We start from the raw sequence: 17540 nt of genomic DNA, 5'->3' as shown, positions 1-17540 counted from the left end.
GGATCGCAAGATTTTCCTTCTGATAAACTGATGCAAAAATGATCCAACACATCAGGATTTATTAACTTCTTAAAACAAGACGGAAACATTTGGTAAAGGCAACTATTTTAACAAAATAATTCTGCAGCACAATTTTTATTTTGGAGTTTATATCTAATTGAAATATTTAATAATTTAGCAGCCTCAAAGATATACTAGAGAAATAGATAATTGTATGTATCAAGTGGTCAAGGTTATGGTTCACAGCTATTTGATAACACACTAGCCTTGATGTTATCCTTAAGGTTTACATCTGATTAGTGTAAATGAATGACCTCCTAGTGTTGTGGATTAAGCACTTCAAATAAGATGAAAATAAATGACCTTGTAGGATGTGACTTTGGTGGCCTCAAGAAGAAAACTTGTCAAAATAATAAACACAGAAATGTCCGCCCTCTCCTTGCTCAGGAGTCCATGAATCTCTATTTTAACATGTGTGCGCTTAGTGTATGACAAAGCAAATATTCCTTAAAGTACCAATACTCTAAGCTTTGAAATTATTAAGACTCAATAGTACACTGATTACTTTACAAAAACTTGTCTAGCATCATGAGTCTGATAATTTTCTAAAGGGCAGACGGCAGTCAATCATTAATGAAGCCTGATCAATGGCTGACTATATCTTCCATTATCAGTAGTAGCTATGGCTCAGTTTCCATTTTGCATCTTCCACATAAACTTGTTAGGGGATTGATATTAACAAAACAAAATGAAGAACAGCAGAAATATATTATAAGCCAGCGAGGCAGCCTAATTAAAAAATCTACTCTCAGGAAACTGTTTTAACATCCAACCCAAATCTCTACATAAGCAGCAAAGTCTGTAAAGTCCATTCTCAGCTGTTCTAGAGTTTGGCTGATGTCCTATTTTCCTTTTTATATTTTCCAAGTGATCTTTAACCACTTTTACTTGTTTTTCCTTGCGAACATGTCTACAGTTCAATACTTTTTCCCACTCTTTAACAGATGCTGATATTGATGCATAGAGATATGGAGAGGCATGTTCAAGGTTACTGAATAAATTAAAAGCCCAGCGGGGGTTGGGTTTGAGAGTACTTCTGTTTGGGGCTGCTGTTTTTCCAGCTGAACCAAAGGGACTCTCATAGCACGGAAAATTAAAAAAGGAGAAGAGGGAATTTTACAAACTAAAGTCGTGGAAAGGAAAGTGCGATTGTTAAGAATCAGCTGCATTTCCACAGCTGGAGATACACAGATGATGCACTGCTTTCCATCTGCCCTCAAGGTGGACCTACAGACGGACAGATATACTCCTTCCTGTCTTCTCATTCTGTCATCTATTTGCTCCGGCACATAAAACAGTTAGGAAGTAAACTTTATATTTAATGACTGTGTTCTACTACACAATGTAAGAGCGCTACCAATGGGGAGCGTTTCCGAGGTGGAATGGTTCTGCTCTGTTTCCTAACTCGGTGCATCTGAGCCAGTGCTCCCGATGAGGATCTAAGAAAACAGAAAAGATCGGGATTTAAAATTTGTGTTTTGGAAATAAACGAAGTGATTTTGGAGATGAAGGGCTTGAAAATGTATGTGAACTCAAAGTTCGAATAGAATGGGGCGGTGGTTGAGGTAAGAGATAGGATAAAGTGAAGACACTGCAACTGAAACTCTTAGTAATGCCCACATAAAAATGTTATCAGTACTTAAAAACACAACCAAAGGAAACATAAAGGTAACCCACAAGCAGAAGAAGACATGCTCATGGATATTAACCATTAAGCAGATGTAAATCAAAGCAATGAGCTATCTCCTGACCCCAACATTAATGTCATCGGTAAGAAACACACAGAAACGACAAATGCCAGAAAGGGGGCAGAGATTGGAAGTGGCAAAGCGTTGGTGGAAACGTAAAACAGTGCAACCGCTGTGGCAAGCACTATGGCATTCCCGGGAAAGGCTGAGAACGGAAACATGCGTATGTGCCCAGAATCCCTCTGCTGTGTATGCAGCCGAGAGCAGGAAGAGCCATGGCACATACAGATACGGATGCTTGTGCTCTCTTAGGCAGCGCACTACTAAAACTGCAGTGCACAGAGGTGATTAGCGTGCTCCTGTGCAAGGATATCACGCAAATTTGTGAAGTGTTCCATATTTTTAAAATATGCTTTTTCATCTCTTTGCTTTTTTGCTTTGTTTCCCCGTTTTGCTTTGATATTTAGTTTTCTTTTTGTTTTGTCTCCATTATTGTTGTTTTGCCCACCTATATGACAGAAATGGGAGCAAGTATGTGGAGAAAGCAATAGGACCAAAGGTTGGAGAGACCGCGGTGGGGGGTGGGGGGAAGATGCAGAGGGCAAACAACTAGGGAATGAAAACCAACAATGATGAGGACATAGAGCTTCTGGTGGTACTGGATGTGGTAGTTATGTAATTTGGTGTCAGTTTGGAACTGGAGAGGATTAAGAGTGGAGTCTAGTCTGTCAATTGGATGGATCATAGCCAATGAAGCCTCTGTGTGAGCATGGCCTTCTCCTGAGAATTCTGGGAAATCCGGTATTTCCTCTTTGGAGGAGGGAGACACCTCTCTCTCTCTGCTCACTCCGTGGGAGACATTGCAGCTGACAAGCCACTTGAACTACACTAGTTCCCTAAGCTGGAGAAGCCACATGATCTACCCTGATGCAATCAGACCTCTGAAGCCAGAGAAGCCACGAAGAGACCCCTGCCAACACTCAGATGCTCACAATGCCACTGGACCCAAAGGCTTTCTACCCACTGGCCAGTGATCATCTTGTATTCGGTCTCATTGTATGTGTTTCATGAGTCTGAAGAGGACTTTATAGATTGGGATTGGACATATGGGATAATACAGACTTATGGGCTTAGACTGGGTCGGGATGCTTTCTTAATGTACAATTACCCTTTATATAAATTCTTATACACATATGAGTTTCTATGGATTTTTTTCTCTAGCCTACCCAGACTAACACATTGGAGCAACAACAATCTAGTTGAGAGAAATTACTTAGAGGCAGAAGAAGGGTGAGCATGATGGTGGGGTAGGAGGAAGGAAAAAGGAAACAGAGGAAAGATCTAGGAAGCAAAGCTATGGACAGAGGTATAAACATAGGTGTGTACATATGTAAATATATTATATTTATATGGGAATATATTGAGGAAGTGGAGGGACCTTGGGTCTCTGCTCAAGCCCTCCCTCAATGCAAGAAGACTTTGGTCTAACAATTTGGCATTCTGTGATGCTCACACTGCCGACATGATTGCTGAAGGCAAAATGGGTACAAAAGCAAAGGGTGAAGAAAGCTGATGGTGCCCAGCTCTTATAAGATAGAGCATCTGGGGGCTTAAAGGCTTGAAGTTAAACAAGTGTCCATTTAGCAGGGAAGCAACAAGTCAACATGGAAGAAGCACACCAGCCTGTGTGATCATGAGGTGTCAACGGAATCAGGAAACAGGCATCAGAAGACCCCCCCAAAACAACCCCGCATTGTTGAAAACATGGGGGGATGGGAACAGAGACCCAAAGCCCATCTGTAGACAATAGGATATCCCCTCAAAAATGTGTCACAAGTAAGGGATGAGTCAAACAGGTTCAGTATAGCACTGATGAAAAACATAATATTCCTCTGGTTCTTTGAGAATTTCACTACCCACTATCCTGACCCCAGTCCTACCTTTCAGTCTGGCTAGACTAGAGCATGTGCACTGGTACAGACAATAGGTCACAGCCCACAGATACCAGGGAGCTAGGGGGAATGTTGGGGGGAGAAGAGGAGGAAGCTGAGAACAGATTGCCATGATCCATGCATAACCACCCCCATCACCCCTACCAGGGGACCAACACACAAACAAGGGGCAAGGGAGACAGCGGCAGGTGTACAATATGAAAATAATATCAATTTATAATGTATCAAATGTTCACGAAGGTGGGAGGGTAGGAGAGAGAGGAAAAAAAGAGGAGCTGATACCAAGGGCTCAAATAGAAATTAAATGTTTAGAATATGATGATGGCAACATGTATACCAATACGCTTGAAACAATTGATGTGTGGATTGTTATATGAGCTATAAGATCCCCCAATAAAATGATCTAAAAAAATAATAATAAATAAATAAAAATTAAGTCTCCAGCTTACAAAAAAAATAAAGATAAGTGCATATACATCTGTGTCCACTGCAGCACTGTTAACAATAACAAAAGATGGAGCAACCTCAATGTCCCCCAGTGGAAGAACGGACAAATAAAGTTTGGTATGGATGCCCAGTGGAATCCGCCACAATGTTAAGACTAATGATCAATCTGTGGAACACTTCCTCATAGGGATGAACCTAGAGGACTTTATGTTAATGAAATTTGTCAGTCACAAAAGGGTGAATAGGGTGAGCAACAACCATTATAAAAACAAACAAGGTGTTTACACTAAAAGAAGCATTATTTGATAATTACCAGGGGTAGGAGGGCAGAGAGCTGGTGGGGCTCCTTGACTAGGGTACAGCAGTGGGAAACTGAAGGCCTGGGAGGAAGTGTATGTGGCAGGTTCCTGCCCATGACCACAGGGCCTGACACACCAGCCCTAGTGTGAGGCAATCCGAAAAATGGGAGGAAATAATGCAATATGCAGATTCCCAAAAGGATGTTTTCCCACATCACTTCTACCCTCACATATTTTTCCTTTTGTCCCTTATGGTTAAGACACAATCAGTACGTTTTGTCTCTTGCATAGTAGTGTTTTCTTTGAGATATTCTTCTGGAGGACTTGGGATATTCAAAATTAACACATTGCCCATTTTCGTGTGTATGTGTAACAAGAGGCTTGCAGGCCTCAGGCCTAAAAAACCTGATTGCTGAGTAATTGCTGGACTTTTCTCCTTCTCCTTCCTACGAGAATGGAGATCAGTACTTTCTTCATTTTCCATATTTGCATTTGTCGCAGCTCAGGACAATTTGATTGTGGGGCTGGAGCCCACAGAGAGGGAAGTGCTACCTGGGGTGAAGGAGAAGGCAATACACAATAAGAGGAAGTATGGTAAAAATAACGGAGACCAGAAGACAATACAAGGCTTGAAAATGTAAAAGGAAACAGAGGCAAATATTGTCATATATATTCACAATCTTATAATAGTGGTGCTACCTAAGTAGATATTTGGGTAGACATTTAACCTCAAGAACTTGAAGTTTTGGAAAATTTGAAGTAGGAAAAGCTCAAGTATAATGATAAATAAAATTTTAAAATTATAATAACATGAGAGAATTCAGAAATGTATTCTAGATGGTGAGGATACAGTCATTAAAAAGTGCTATACAGGAGCAATATTTGCCTGCTATGGTAGCTTAAATTATAATCAGAGTGTGAAGAGGGTGTTCACATTTTAAGAAATGATCATTTATAATAGTTAGAAATTGATCAAGTGTTATCCAGATTGGAGAGAGATGTAGGGCAGACAATGACGCTCAGCCAAGATAGCGGGCGAGACACTGACAGAAATGAACAGACCAATAGAATGACAAAGACCTATCAGTTGAAGCTGGAGAAAGAGACAGGATCCACTTCACATCCAGCCTTGTAGGTCCGGATAAGTACATTGTGTCTACTTTGTTCTAAATGTTATAAGAAGTCTTACAATGCTTTAGGGGGAAATAATATGCATATATTATGCATTTTTCAGAGATCATTCAAATTTCTCTTCCCATTAATCTATCACCTCTACTATCAGATCCACATATAGATATTTAAAACTCACAGATGCTCATTCGTGAAGAAAGTATGGCTGTTGTGAGAGTCAAGAAATATTACAACATTCATTTCCACAAGTTTCCATACGTTCCTGTAAATTTAGACTCTGACAAAAATAAATTAACTGTTACTCTTGAGAAAGCAAACATGTTATCATCAGTTAAGCTGAATGAAAAGAAATTAGACATTGAAGCACTAGACAGTCCATTTTAAAATATCATTTATAGAAAAATCATTATATAAGATAATTAAAAGAGCAAATTTTATTCAGATATGCATTTTCAAAAATACTTCAAAAAAGAATAACTTCAGAAAAAGAAAAAAATCAGGATCAGTTACAAGACTGCTGAGAAGATAAAATATAAATGTACGAAACCAGCTTTGTGATATAATTCAGAAGTATGGCGCATGCGCGAGAAACAAACTAAATCAACTGCTATTGGGTTCATCCTACCTTCAAGTGATGCAATTGACCTTAATAGTAGAATACATTGCCAAAGTCCATTTACATTTAAGGCAACCCCATGTGTTACAAAATAAAACTGCTCCATTGTTTTTGTTTTGTATTTTTTAAATAATATTTATAGAATCACTCTTCAGACCTTTCTTCTACAGCATTACTGGGCGGCTTTGAACTAAGCTTTAGTTTAATAGTCAAGTGCTACTTTTTGTTTTGTTGCTAGGTGCCATGCAATTCGTTCCAACCCATAATGACCCAATACGCAACAAAAGAGCACACTGTGCAGACTTGTGCCATGCTCACAATTGTCTCCATGCTTGAGTCTACTATGTCAGCCACTGTCAATCCATCCCCTGCTTCCATTGCTGCCCCTCTACTTTCTCGGGCATTTTGTCCTTCTCTGGTGGCTGCCTCTCCTGACAGACAACATGTCCAAAGCATGTAAGATGGACTCTCTTTATCCTGGCCCCTTAGGAGTACTCTGGTCGAACTTCTCCACAGAAAGACCTGTTCCGCCTTTGGGCAGTCAATGGTTCTTTCACTATTCTTTTCCAGCACCAGAATTTAAATGCATCCATTTTTGTTCAGTCTCCCTTATTTGATGTCCAACTTTCACATGCATATGAGGCAATCAAAAAAACCCTGGCTTAGTATTTTCATACAGGTACACCTTAGACCTCAAAGTAACACCATTGCTTTTTCATATTTTAAAGAGATCATTGCAGCAGATTTACCCAATGCAACACATCTTTTGATCTCTTAATTGCTGCTTCTATGAGCATTGATTTTGAATGCAAGTAAGACAAAATCTTTGACAATTTCAATCATTTCTCTAGTTATCATAATGTTACCTAGGGAGCCAGTTGGAAGGATTTTGGTCTTTTTCACCCCGAGTTGCAATCCATACTGAAGACTTAAATCCTTGACCTTCATCAGCAAATGTTTCAATTCTCCTAATTTTCAGCAAGCAAGTTTTGTCATCTGCATGTGGCAGGTTATTAATAAGCATTCTTCTGATGCTCATGCCACATTCTTTATATAACCCAGTTTACGTGATTAATTTCTCAGCATGAAGATTGAGCAAGTATGATAAGTAGCGACAACTCAACTGCAACCGTTCCTGATTTTTATCAATGCAGCATTTCCTTGTTTCCTTTGCCCAACTCCCTCTTAACCCGTGTACACATTCAAGATGAATCAATCAATTCACCACCAGAAAGCACATTCCAAAATCTATCTTGAAGTGCAATGTTGGCTCTGATAGGATTATATCTATTTTCCATTTTACATCTATCCGTGCTATTTAAAAACCCTTAGATACAAACACTATAAGTACTAACTTACATGGTTTACTGTGAAAGTCACATATGTAGTTCAAAGTACGAGTGAACTACTCAACTACAGCTTCTACCACCCTGAAATAAGAAGAACTCTATGGTGCCCAGCTATTAAAATAGATCACAGTGATTGAGATCAAAGAAAGGTGTTGAAAAAATGTAGAACAAAATTTAAAATCATAATAAAGACCAAAATTACACAACAGACAAACCCTAAGAATATAACCCTATGTGTTGTTAGGTGCTGTCAAGTGAGTTCTGCCCAGTTACAAGCCTGTATACAACTGTCCTGGGTCACCCTATGGGTGAGCCTAGCATTGCAGCCATTGCGTCAGCCCATCACATTGAGGGTCTGCTTTTTGTTTCACTGCCCCTCTACTTTACCAAGCAACTGTCCTTATCCAGGGACTGCTCTCTCCTCAGAGCCTGTCCAAAGTACTTGAGACAAACTCTCACTGCTCCAGCTTCTAATGAGCACTGTGGTTCTACTTCTTCCAGGACAAATTTGTTGGTTCTTTCTAGTCTATTGTACATTCAATATCGTTCACCAGCACTATAATTCAATTCCCTTAGTTCTTCTTTAGTCTTCCTTATTCAATGCTGAAGGGTCAATTACATGTGAGATGGATGAAAATATGGCATAGGGTCTGGTCCATCTTACTCCTCCAAGTAGGATTTTTGAGGTCTCCTTAAAGAGGTCTCTGCCAGATTTACCCAATGTAATAGATTGTTTGATCTCTTGACTGCTGCTTTGATAAGCACTGATTGTGTATCTAAACAAAACTAACTTGTCGACAACTTCAATCTTTTCTTCATTTACCCTGACATCACCTACCGGTCACTTTGTGGGGACTTGTGCTTTCTTTACATGGAGTTGTAAATCCATATGGAAGGCTGCAAGTATCAATTTTCATCAGCACGTTTTTCACTTTCAACATGCTGGTGTGGCACCTGCATAGCACTGTCACGCTCAGTAATCCTTCAAACCTGTAACTGAACTCAATCCCAGGGATCGGATTGCAGACAAATAACAGAGAGGTCTATAAAATGACAATAACGGTCATGATGAAAATACTACTCAAAATGACCATACACGACTAAAAAAGTAGTGGTTGTCCCCAAACAAAGCTCATACGGTGGGAGGGGGTAGCAAAGATGGACTGGGGGAAAGGAAAAACCCAGGGAGGAAGCAAAGCAGTGGCGCCAAAGTGAAGGAATTGCAACTAATGTGAAGCAAAGTGTGTATAAATAGTTCAGTGGAAAATTAACCTTCTCTGTAAACCTTCATACAAACCATAGTAAAATAAATATTTTAAATACACATTAATCAATAACAAGTTTTAAAATTTATATTAAGTGTTCAGAGTGATCAGTCCATTTCATGAACGGTTCTTAGCTTTGGACTTTTCTGGGGCAAGCAATAATTTGATTTAGACAATATAATAGGAAATAGGCTGTGAAATATTAGATTATATCAAATAATGTTTTCCTTTTAAATTCTTAGATATCAAAGGGTACAAAGCAATATATACACAGTAGAGGCCATAAAAATGGATGGCAAATGTGAAGGTTGTTTTAAATATTAAGGTCTTTTATATTTGGCTCATAGAAGAAAGTCTTCCTTGTTCATCTAAAAGAGAGTATAATTATGAGTGGAAAAGAGCATCAATTACCAGGGGGGATAAATACTTTTGAAAACCATTTTACTACATGACAACAATAATACAGACCATAAACTATTTTTCTGAATCCCTATTCCTGCAGTAGATTTGTTAGGTTCCAGCCCCTGGCCAGGAAGAGGTGGTGCCTGCACTGGCCCGTCTGGGCCAGGTGAATTGATTCAGCCCTGGGGTCCACCAGTATTGAGGACCACTTCTCCCAGTGGGGCCCCTGAAAAGCCAGAAGTTTGCTCTGGTTCTGTCCCAGTCGCTGCTACACAGTCCAGCGCTGCACAGCCCAACGCCATGGTGCCGCCTCCCGCCAACCATGCCACGGACTCTGGCTGGCTTGCGTTCCATTTACTGTACCGCTGAAACGGCTTCTAACGTTCATAAAACTCGCTTGGATCACAAACCAGGCTGCTGCGTGAACTCTTTCTCTTGCGAGGCCAAGGGCCGAGGAATAGCTCTCCCATGAGAGAGAGCGCTAACAGATTCTTTTTTCAAACCAATTTTATAGGCATGTAATCCACATATCATACAATAGTTCAGTCGTATTGAGAAGTAACCCTCATAACAATCAATTTTAAAACATGTTTTCTTTTTTGTACTCAGTGTTATTAACTCATCATTTCCCCTCCCATCTGTCCCTCCCATCCTCCTAAGAAACCATTAACCTGGTTATGCAGATTTATCTAGTCTGGATTTCATATACAGGAAAGCATGCCAAACAAAACCCAACAACCAAATAACAGCAAAACCAATAAAATAAAACTGAGAAAAACCTCAATAGAAAAGAAACAGACAATATCAAAAACTACAACAAATATCAATAAATGTCTATTTTTCAGAATTCAGCACTTTTTACCTGCTCTTCCCTTGCCAACTTTTAAAATCAAATATATGAGTTTTGCATCATGTGGGACTGTAGGGTAGTATAAATGATTACGCATTTGACTGATAACTAAAAGTTGGTGATTGAAGTCCAACTAGAAGTGTCTAGCAAAATAGGCCTGGCAAACTACTTCAAAAAATGAGCAACCAAAAGTCCTGCAGAGCACGGCTTTCCTCTGCAATACAAGGGCCACCATGAGTTGAAATTGCCTTAGGGAAATTGGTTGGCTATCCTGCGTGATGTTTCCCTGACATTAACTGCATTGTTCTGTGCACCACGCATATGGAGTGTCATGACAGCTGTGGTTGTTTAACCGTTAGCAAACTAGAGTTCAATGCCATCAGAGTTGGAGTGGGGAGCCCTGAGTGAGCAGAGGTTTTCACCTAAGTCTCCAATTCTGCCTCTGAATTGAAGGCATGACTCATCATTTGCTATTTTGGTCCTAAGCATTTCTTGATTATAATAATAAAGCCCATAGCACTAGAAGCAGACACAGCAGGCCTTTGGTGCCAAGCCTGTCAAAAACTCATCAGCATTATAAGTTCAATGTGCACTTAGCTTCCCAGGGGTGTCGCTTAACTTCTAGTCAATTGGAAGCCTCAGAAAATGCAGGGAGATTGAGATGTTCTTAACATAAATTCTTCTCTTTCAGAAGACATAGTTACCAAACACCAACCAGGCATTGTGAGTTTTTAAATGATTGTAATTAAATTACACTTAAATTGTAACTTTTTTGTTTTTTAATGAGAAACATACATCCTGACTGGATAGATAAGGAAAGATTAAACTTATTGTGATCTAGACTGCATATAATTTTATGCATAAAAATATAAATATATCCTTCAATTTCATCACAACTTTTTGTTTAGTTTTTGTTACTGTATGTTTATAGAAATGTACACACAACTCAATTTTCTTCCTTTTTAAAGTATAATTTATCAGAAATAAATCAACAGTATTAGTTTATTGGGGTGCCATTAAATCTGTACTCACAAATGAGACAAGGAATCTGGTTCTCAAAAATCATGTTAGAGCATTTGGATCAAAGGAAAGTATTCTTCAGGTATCGAAAATAAGCAAATATTAAATATTTTCACTTGGAAAGCCCATGTGGTAAAATATATTTCCAGACAATTTCAAATTATTTGGAGATTACTTTGCCTTTGGAAAATAAAAATGCTAACCCTATTTCCCACAGTTTATACTAGTATTTTTCATAAAAGGAAATATTTAATTATTCATCATTTTAAGTCACCAGTTATTTTTAGAGAAAGCCTACTTTATCTGAACTTCTCTGTTTTATTATAATCTTTATGGCACACACATATGTGCATAGCGCTACTGAAATAAACAAATGCTACAAAGGTACCAAATAAACTTGTGGGGAAATCACTGAACGTAAGTATTTAAGATCAGTTAAGAATACATGCTCGCCTCAAAATATTCCAAAGGAATGTCTGAAACAGAAAAGCCATAAATGTTTTTATATGTTTGTTTCTATTCATAAAATGAGGGGGAAACTGGGGGGGGGGAACTCTAAGTTAACTACATGCCTACACGTGTAATGTTTTCTGATGTTATTGGTCAAGGTCAATCTCAGCCACGTACTTGATTAGCGTACTTAATGTACTACCGAGCTGGCAGTGCTGCTCATTGCACAATGAGCTTTTATTCCGATAGTAATTTTCCTTTCGGGTTCAGGCACAGGTTCTACCACAGGAGCAAAATATTCAAGTGCAATTTAATGGATTCAATAATTCTCCTCGGTTTCATCTTGAGCATTTTGTGTCCTTTTCCCTATACCTAGTTGGCTATATAACAATTCAATTATGAAAATTCTTCATCCAGAAAATGCAGTTGATTTCCTGTAATTCTTATTCCGTTTGATTTCTTCTTTTCTCCTTCTTTAACACATGCCAGTTGGTGTTGACTAAGTTAAAAATCTTGAAATAAGCTTGGCACTCTGTCAGTATGGAAGTTAAGAAAGGAAAAAAATTAATAAAATACATGATAGAAATAGAGAATAAGACTAGTGGTGACATTACTTGTCATGAGGACATATTTCATCTATACACACTAAATAAAGCAAGCTTAGAGCAGCTGAAGAATCGAGGAATGAGAGCGATAATTTAATTTGAAAGATGAAGGGGCAGAGAAAGGGTGAGTGCCAAGAGTGGCTTTGAGAGCCAGTGAGAGCACTGAGCCATCTGAAAAAATGAAGTAACCCCAAGAATGTTGGAAGATAAAACCCCAAGTAACAGACCAAGTGGGTAAGAAGCAAGCAAGAGAGAGAGAGAGAGAGAGAGAGAAACACCATAAGTAACTTCAAGGAAGATTAAATGATGAGGTGATAAAATTTGCAAGAGTCTGAATCTTTGAAGATTATTAGGGGTTTTAGGGAATTACAATGATGAGTCACTCTTAAAAGCAGAAAATCCTTACATTGTCTGTTCCCAGAAGGACAATTACCATAAAAATATATCTGGGTGTATATTATTACAAGAGTCTTGTTCTTTTAGCTTTTTCTCATTGGTTTTTGGATTAATCTTTTCCCCATTTCTCTAAATACTCTCCCTCTGTTTGGTGAAGTGGCACAATGCTTAAGCACTCAACTGATAAACAGAATGTTGGCTTTTGGCACCTACCAGTTGTTTGGGGAAAGAAAAGACCCTTGCAATTTACCTCCATAAAGATGGCAATGTAGGAAGTCCTGTGGGTCAGTTCTCAGCATTCTAGGGTGCACGTAGTCAGAATCTATTTGAGGGACCACAATACAAGTTGTTGCTAGGTGCCTTCAAGTCTATTTTACCTCACCGTGACCTTATATGATAGAGGAGAACTGCCTCATTTTTGAGGCTTCCGGGGGGGGGGGGCAATTAAAGCACTCAAATACAAACGTAAAATGCAGTGATTGCTACCAACCAGTTCAGCAAAGAATCTCCCTCTATCCACTTGTCTGTCCATTCGTCATACTGTGGTGGCTCATGTGTTGCTGCGAAGCTGAAGGTTTGAACACTGTAATTTCAAATACAAGCAGGGCCACCCAACGTGAACAGGTTTCAGCAATGCTTTCAAACTGAGAGCAATTAAATGAGCCACTGAGAACCCCATGGATAGCATGGAAACATTTGTCAGATACAGAAAACCTAATGAACATACTGGTGTTGATGGAATAAAGCTTATGGGAATAAGCCTGTAGGACATTCATTGGCTGATGGGGCATGACTCAAAGTGCGAAGAAATTGCTGGAAACATCAATTAATAATTGGATCTTGGAATATACTATGTATCCTAGAAAATTGGAAGTCATTAAAGATGAAATGGAACTCATAAAGATCAATGTTCTAGGCTTTAGTGAGCTAAAATGGACTGGTATTGGTCATCTTGAATCAGAAAATAGACACCTGAAATGACACAATCAAAATGTATGACATTGCATTCATTGTCAAAAAAGGATATTTCCTGGTCTATCTTGAAGTACATTGCTGTGTGTGATAGTATTATATCTATCTGCCTTCAAGAAAGTACAATGAATAAAAACAATTAAAATATATGCACACAAAACGAAACCTAGCAATGCAGAAATTGAAGAATTCTACTAATGTCTTCAGTCTGAAATTGATAAAACATGAAATCAAGATGTTTGATAATTATTGGTGAGTGTAATGCAAAAGTTAGAAACAAGGAGCAAGGAATAGTAGTTGGAAAATTGGTCTTGATGATGAAAATGAAGCATAATAAAATTTTGCAAGACCAACAATTTCTTCATAGAAAATGCCATTTTTCAACACGAATGATGATCTACATGTGGACTTCTCCAGATTGAATATAGAGAAATCAAATTGATGATATCTGTGGGAAAAGATGATGGAGAAGCTCAATATCAGCAGCTAAAACCAGAGGAGGGCTGACTGTGGAACAGACCATCAATTGCTCATATGTAAGGTCAGGTTGAAATGGAAGAAAATGAAATCGAGTTCCTGGGAGCCAAAATATGACCTTGAGTCTATACCACTGAATTTTGAGAACTATTCAAGAACAGGTATGATGCATTAAACACTAAGGACAGAAGACTCAGGGAGCTGCAGGATGATATAAAGAACATCATACATGAAGAAAGCTAAAGGTCATTTAAAAGACAGGGGAAAAAAGCAATTATCAAAGTGGATGTGTGAAGAGACTGAACCTTAATTTTAATCATAGAGTAGCTAAGGCAAATGAAAAAAAAAGATGAAGTCAAAAAATGAGCAGAAAAATTCAAAGAGCATCTCAAGAAAACAAATATTATAAAGAAATGTGCAAATACCTAGAGTCAGAAACAAAAAGGAAGGATATGCTCAATATATCTTAAACAGAAAGAGCACAAGAAAAAATTCAGGCTTTGTGTTGCAATACTGAAAGACTCTATGAGCAAAATATTGAGTGATATAGGATGCATAAAAGAAAAAGTGGAAAGGATATACAATCACTAAAAAACAAAAGCCAAAAAAACCTAGTTGATGTTGAACCATTTCAAGAGGTAGCATGTGAGAAAGAACCAATAGAGCTGAAAGAAGTTCAAGCTGTACTGCAAGCATCAGCCAAAACCAAGGCTTCAGGAATTGGTGGAAACCCAAATGAATTAGCTAGGTTTCAAGGAGCTGATCAAAGTAAGCATGCACTCATCTATGCCAAGAAATTTGGAAGACCGTTACATGTCCAACCAGCAGGAAGAGACCCACATTTGTGTTTATTCTGAAGAAAGGTGACCTAACAGAATTGAAAATTAATGAACAATCCCATTAATATTACATGAAAGAATATGTCAGTGCATAGGCAAAAGGAAATGACACTTGTTGAGGCCCTAAAAGCATGGTTTGGATTTTCAATTCTATAACTACTTAATAATTATAATTAATTTCAACTCTTAAACTTTTTTTTCAGGGGAGAGCACGAATGCAGTCCCCCACTACCACAAATTATGCAGTCGAGTTTCCCACATTTGGGGAAATCGCAGGGGTCAGCACATCCGGAGTGCAGTGGATAAGCCTCGCCCTGGGAAAACCACCTTCGTGATCATGGTATCTTCCCTGCCAGGTAAGTATATCAACTCTTAAACTTAATGAAACAAACATTATTCCCCAAATATAAAACTACCCAATAGAGCTTTGCACTTACATTTATAGAATCATAAAAATCCATTGAAAACTGAACCTGAACTTTCCCTACTCAAAATAATATCAGCCATGATTGGTTTCTCATTTCCATAACTATGAATAGCCTAACTCAATATCAGGAGTCCTGCTAGTATAGTTATGCCACTGACCCCACAGTCAATATTTGTAAACTACCAGCCACTCTGCCTGGGAAGTTTTCTCCTCCTGCAAAGACTTACAAACTTGGAAACACGGGCTGTCCCATCTATCCCATAACGTCTCTAGGAGTTGGCATTGATTGGATGACAGTTTTGAATTAACTCATGAGCTATTTTTTTTTAAGATCATTTTATTGGGGGCTCTTACAACCCTTGTTACAACACATATATCAACTGCATCAGATAGATTTGTACATACAATGCCATCATTCTTTTCTAGACATTTACTTTCTATTGAGCCCTTGGGTTCAGCTCCTCATTTTTCCCTCCATCCTCCCTGCTACTCTCATGGTCCCTTGATAGATGATAGAATGCTATTATATTCGTAACTCACATCAACCACTGTCTCCCTTCCCCTCTGGTTCCTGTTGTCTTCCCCCTGGAGAGGTGTGTGGTTATGTGCCACTCATTGTGATCAGCACTCCCTTCCTCCCCTCCTCTCTCCCACTTTCCCTACCCTTTTGGTATCGCTATTCACATTCCTGTTCCTGGGTTCCATGTGTCATGACCTTTGTCTCTTGCCTATCCCTATGTTCATGTTCCGGTCCAGTCCAGAGTGGGAAGCAGCACTGGGTTCATAATAGTAGGGGGTGAGGAAGCCTCAAGAAACCCATGGTATACTGCATGATCCATCGGTGCTCTACATCACCCTGATTGACTCATCCTTTCCCTGCGACTCCAGTGAGGGGATGTTCCATTGTCTATAGATGGGCTTTGGGTCTCCTCTCTGACCCCCTTTATTCTCACCAATGCATTTTTGTTTGTTTGTTTTTGCTATGAATCTTCTGATGCCTGTTACCTGGTCTGAATGAAACCTCATTATCATATCAGGTGGTGTGCTTCTTCCATGTGGGCTTGTTGTTTCACTGTTGGATGGCTGCTTGTTTAATTTCAAACCTTTAAGATCCAAGACACTATATCTTGTAGTAGCTAGGCACCATCATCTGTCTTCAACACATTTGCTTATGCACCCATTTTGTCTTCAGCAATTGTGTCGGGGGTTGGGGACAGTGTGAGCATCACAAAATGCCATTTTGTTAGAACAAAGTGTTCTTATACTGAGGGAGGGTGTGAATTGAGACCCAAAGCCTGTCCACAGCCTCACTGTATTGCCTTATAAATATATGTACATGGGCCTCCTAGAGCTTCCCTCTGTTTCCTTTTGCCTCCTCCTGCCCCACCATCACATTCCCTCTTCTTGCAACGCTTAGCTAGATTGGTGATGCTCTAATACCCATAGGATCTCTTCAACCTCCTACATTCTGGTTTTAATTCCCTAGTTGTTCCCCTGTCTATGGCATTGTTTGCTCACCACACCCTTCCCACCACCCCCCCGCCACCTTTTCCCCCCAAGACCCTCCCCCCCACCAGGGCCATTGGCCCCATTGCTTTATCCCCAAGCTTGCTTCCCATGTCTGTCTTATATCAGAAGGCAAACCAAACAATAAGAAAACAAAAGGCTGAAAAAAGAAAAGGAGAGAAAAAAACATACATAGTTCCAGGTCTTTCTGCTGGCCTTTATGAAGCTCCCCACCCTGGTGCTGGGGCAGTTCTGGAGGCTGGCCTCCTAGCTCAAAGTCTATTTTGGGGTCTCTTTAGGGGCTCTTTGTTGATTGGCTTTCTCCAATTGCTGATCTGCTATGCTCCCTTCTTGGTTTGTCCAAATGAAAGGGATTCAGGCCACAATATCTCCCTGCCATGTGTCCCCATTTTTGTCCTCTGTCACAGTATGCTTTAGTCAGGGGACAACATGTCTTGAGTTGTTGGCAGTCCTATAATCCGCTCTGTGCCTTAGCAGCTCTGTGGATGGACATCATCCTCCAGGCTTGGTGTGCCAATATGGAGTCTAGGCAGATTGTCTCTTTTTCCTTCTTGGTTTGTTTCTGTGTGGGTGTGGTAAGGTGGCTCCTTTCTCCCACCTGAAGGTTTAGTGTTGTTCTCTGTAACACATGTTACATATACTTATAGGGCAAGGGTCAGATTGGCTCTGGTTGGGGCCAGCCCTCTAGCCCAATCTTTTCATGCAATCCTCCATGTGGTTACTTTACCCTCCTGGTGTGGTGCGACATGGTGGGGTCTGTATGCACAC

General features: G+C 39.5%; 2 non-coding genes across 2 annotated transcripts; one reads left to right on the top strand and one right to left on the bottom strand.

Moving 5' to 3' along the window:
* The first annotated feature begins 2049 nt into the window (after positions 1-2049).
* On the top strand, positions 2050-2152 carry LOC142442020 (U6 spliceosomal RNA). Its single transcript, XR_012783285.1, has one exon. It is a non-coding gene; the product is annotated as a U6 spliceosomal RNA (small nuclear RNA).
* Positions 2153-15018: 12866 nt separating this feature from the next.
* On the bottom strand, positions 15019-15182 carry LOC142442042 (U1 spliceosomal RNA). The gene has a single exon (XR_012783304.1). It is a non-coding gene; the product is annotated as a U1 spliceosomal RNA (small nuclear RNA).
* Positions 15183-17540: the final 2358 nt, after the last annotated feature.

This window comes from Tenrec ecaudatus, chromosome 2 (assembly GCF_050624435.1).
Source record: "Tenrec ecaudatus isolate mTenEca1 chromosome 2, mTenEca1.hap1, whole genome shotgun sequence".
NCBI classification, from domain to species: Eukaryota; Metazoa; Chordata; class Mammalia; order Afrosoricida; family Tenrecidae; genus Tenrec; species Tenrec ecaudatus.
Note: the sequence above shows the minus strand (reverse complement) of the source record. Positions and strands in the feature narration are given on the sequence as shown.